Below are 4,721 nucleotides of genomic sequence, written 5' to 3' on the forward strand. Positions count from 1 at the left end.
TCACTTGAAGGAGGTCTCCATGGTGGTATCATCTGTGGGATTGCTAGTAATAGGCACCACAAGGTAGAGCTTCTCAATCAAAAGTGGGGGCCTCTATATCCTTCCCTACCCCACATATGTATCCTGCCCTATCCCAAAATTCAGATCCTGGATAGTCTTTTCTGAGCATGTTAAAACAAATTTAGACACAACAAGAAATAACAGGGCTTTATTAAAACTGTTTCAGATCCTAGCCAAAATAAAAGATCAGTCCTAGGGCCCATTCCCTAAGCCACTAGCGGCATGACCAAATAGCACTTGGAAAAAATCTTCAATGGATCTTAGGAGTGAGTATAATATAACAAAACCTTGAGGAAAAGAAAGCATAAACTACTTACACTGAACCTACATTGGCTGTGGATGTGAAGGCAGGACAACGTGAAGTGGGCACAGTGTTGGGATAGGAGGATAACCTACCAGGAGAAGTGCTTGCTGCTTGTTGGTTGGTTAGTTTTGCAAACAGAACACAGTGAGTTTTGATGGCTAGTTTTCAACATGCATGAAAGGAAGGTGGAACAGGGATTTTTGGTTTGTTTGTTTCTTTGTTGGTTTAGCCTGGAACTATCAGTTAAAATAAACCCCTCTTATCTTTTTTCTCTCCTCCATCCTCTGCCCCATTTCTAAATTTAGGAAGTCTCAGTATTCTTCACAGCAGGCAGAAACATAGGAGACCTGGGAAGGCTCACACCCTTGTTACTGCCCAAGAAGCCACCATTCTCCACCTTGTCACCAGGAAGACAGCACTTTTCTCCATCTTACTAGAAATAGGTCCCTCATCCAAATAGATCTTGCTGTCCACTTCTTGTCTAGCCACAGAGTGTTCTGGTCATATTTCCCATGTAGGCATTATCCAGAGAGATCTTGAGAGCAGCTCTCTTCAGATCCATTTTCATGATGTCACTGCCCTTAATGAGCTCAGTTGGGATTTCAGGTCCTTTAATGTCCAAAGCCACAGCAATTGGTTGATGGAGAATGGGGTCAAAAAACAAAGCTCTCTGTGGATGAGCACCCATTCGTGATCATCTCTGCATGGCACTCATAAGTCCAAGGGACTAGTCAGACAACCCACATTCATTCCAGACTTAATCATTTCCTTTCATCTCCACTGTTTGGGAAGCTGGGATGATGGTACAATGATGCCAGTGTTCTGGACCGTGAGTCAACATCCAGGCAGCACATGTGCTCCGTGAGCATGTGAGCTGTAACCATGTGCAGCCGCTGGATCTGAATGGAGGCAGCCCAGCTTCATTATGAGTCTTCTGAGGTTTTCTGGCATGGTGCAGCTCTGCCTTCACTGCAAATACAGCTAGGAAGCTCCGGATCCCTCACTCCTATACCCATAGTTTTAATTGTCTTGTAGTTTTAAGTTCTTTAAAATATCTAATAGAAGATTTTTACTCAATCGCTTGAAAATATTTGTTGAGTGCCTTCTACATGCCTGAAATGGCTAGTATCTACAGGTATATGATTGAGCAACTCAGTACCTAATCAATTAAGCCTACAATCATCTTAACATTTATCAAGAACATTTAAAAACATCCTTTGATTTTCACTTGGTTTTGAAGACTCTTTGCTCTAATAGCAACATATGTTTAGCATCTTTCATTGAGTCTAGTTTACATTTACTGATGGCTAGTTTCATTCATTTTTTATGTTTAGTTTATTAATTTCAGTCTCAAGAGGGAATTTTTCCATATAATTAGGACAATATTCTTGAGTATACCTTATAAGATTGGAATCCTGTCCTTTGGTTGCATATATAATATAGTAATTTAAAAACACTTGAGTTATATCACTTTATGTATAATACAAAGCAAATGTGTTTGCTGATAGATTTCTGAAAAGAGGAAATTATATCCCATCTGATTCAAATGTATGATATGTCAAGGTCATTGTGCTGTCATGTGTAACTAATTAAAACAAATACAAAATTTAAAAAACCTCGTTTTTTGTATTATAATCCCTTTACTCTCTAAAATCTCCAAAATCTGTCATAATTGCCCTCCTAGGTGCTGATACCAGGAACATTAATGGGAGTAAGGAAGTGCCCTAACCAAAGGACATGAATAAATTATTTCCATGATAATTAGTTTATTTCCCTTTTTAATTTTTATAATTCTTTATAAAGAACTGATTACCCATCTGCTACTATGTTCTGTCCTACAGTCACTTATTACCTCTTTCATTGCCTTTATCCTTATGGTTTCTTTAAAAAATTTTTTTATATTGTATATAGTACTTGATTTTCCTTAAGAAATCAAGCTTAGGGACATATGTGGATTCCTGTGAGGATGGAATTCTAGGCAGAAAAAAATGGGAAGTGCAAAGACCTAAAGTCAGAGCTTGACTGATTGAAGTGGATAAGGAAAAGAAAGGAGGAGAAAAGCCAGGAGAAAGATCACTGAGGACCTTTAAAGCACATTACTCAGACATTTTTTGGTGTGTATTTTTATAACACTATATAAAACCTAGAAAATATGAAAAAAAAAGGTCTGGATTCTCCCTCCTGTTGTGCAGTCTTATCTGTCTCCAATCTGTCTTTGCTTAATGTCAGACATCAGAAAAACAACATGTTGCTTTGAAAGAAGTTTTTCTTGAATCATAAAGCTATGGAAATGTATTTAAATTTTTTTAAAAAATTATGTGTTAGTAGGTTTTATTCACTTTCATAGGACAATAAACCCAATACAAAGAGTTTAAGGAGGAAAGGTAAGTAATTGTCTTTTCTAACTCTAAAATCCAGATTTTGGCTTCTACTAAAGTTTAATTGGGAACTAAACAATTTCACTTGGACCCTCTCTTTCTGTTCATCCATCATGCTGCTCTAATATTAGATTTCATGCCTTCCCTCTGTGGAGATGGCTGCCCTTACTACAGACTTAGATTGCCGCTCAATCAATTCCAATGGGAGAAGACCAAGGGACTCTGGGAAGTCTTAGCCTCTTACTAATTCTAATGATGTCACAAAGAAATTTCTGGGATTATTTATAAATGACAATAGCTAAAAATGTAATATACTTATTTCCAGCATGAATTATATGTCTCCATCCAGTGTAGGTTACTGAAGGACTCTCCAAGTAGTACTGGAAGTAGAATAAATTGATAACGGAGAACAAACAACTTGGGAAATATCCATTCATTTGGCTACCCCATCTTCCCACACATATACCTTTCAAAAGTGTCTCTGTCTACATTATATACATGTGTAATGTTCCACAGAAACATGCCTTTTCACCTCTCCCAAAGAAATAGCATACAAGGTCTTACTCATTTTCTATACCCAAGAAAAGGGATATAGCTCAGTGGTAGAACACATGCCCAGCATGTACAAGGCCTTGGGTTCAATCCCCAACACAAAACAAAAACATAAACCTTTTTTATTCACACCTCTAAATCAAAGATATCTGTTAAATGTACAGTCCTCTCAATCAGACTTATGTCTAATTCCTCTGGGCCCACAGAACAAATACTACATAGCACAATTAATCAATCCCCAAATCTCATTCAATGCATATTTTTTTCCTAAGCTGTCATTTGGGGAAGACAAGATAAAATTGTTCCTAGTACACAAACAACTGCCATATTTTATATGACAGGTAGAAAAAAAAACTTGACTTAGAAGTAAAATATATTTTAGAGAATATTTCTTTTTTTATTGATAAGAAAATGGTTAAAGGCAGATTAGTAGATCACTTTTTCCTTGGTGGGGATAAGAGAGGGCATGAATGACTTCTGGCAGATCTCCTTGTGTACAGGGATTCTCTATCTGCAAAGTGCTATAGTGGAATATTTTGGATCAATTGTTCTTGTTGTAAGGAAACTTTAAAATATGGACTTTGCCTGTACCTGTTCTTTGTTTCTATCCTTTGAATTATTAGTCAAGGTTGATGTCAGGTAATATCTATGGTTTAGGTGGCACTGCTTCGACCCTTCAGTCTATTAAGTTAACACAGTTGTTTTTCATGATCATATTTGTTATACATCCTATAATGTTTATCAGTGTACTTCTTTTAACTCCAGGTTCTGGAGTCTGAGAAGTATTTCAAGATTTGAGCTATCTTAACATCTTTTTTGTACGATTTTGGATTTCTCTAGCAGCACGATTTATTCAAACTCTCGACATAGTTTTTATCTATTTCCATTTACTTTATCTATACAGAAGGGATATAATTGAGAATCAGAGTATTTATACCTAGAAATCACTCTTAGATTTTTTGTCTTCTAGAAATTGGTCATATAGTGCCATAAAGCCTGCATTGCTTTCTCAGACAGAGCCAGACCATGAAGAATAGAATAATTTAACTTCAAATGCACATACATTGATGCACTACTACAAGGATTGAGAACTCTCAGGGGAAGAAGATATCACCAACTGGATAAAAAGTGCCAGTGACTGATCCCAAAGAAAGAAAAATGTACGAGCTGCCTAATGAAAAATTAAATATAACTTTTAAGGAAGCAAAGGAATCTTCAAGAAATGACAGAGAACAAATACAACAAATTGAGAAAAACAGTAGTTGACCAGAAAGAGAAATTGAATAGAGTCAAATGATAATGATGATAAATTAGAAAAAAATTGGAGTTGAAAAATATATTCAATGAAATAAAAGACTCAATAGAGAGTGTCAACAGCAGGACTGGTCAAGCAGAAAAAAGAATTTATGATCTTGAAGACTGAAGGA

At 36.3% G+C, this 4,721-nt stretch overlaps 1 pseudogene; it reads right to left on the minus strand.

The window, feature by feature from the left end:
* Positions 1–665: 665 nt before the first annotated feature.
* LOC113189585 (pyruvate kinase PKM pseudogene) lies at positions 666–1,205 on the minus strand (annotated as a pseudogene).
* Positions 1,206–4,721: the final 3,516 nt, after the last annotated feature.

The sequence above is a fragment of the Urocitellus parryii genome, chromosome 5, assembly GCF_045843805.1.
Source record: "Urocitellus parryii isolate mUroPar1 chromosome 5, mUroPar1.hap1, whole genome shotgun sequence".
NCBI lineage: Eukaryota > Metazoa > Chordata > Mammalia > Rodentia > Sciuridae > Urocitellus > Urocitellus parryii.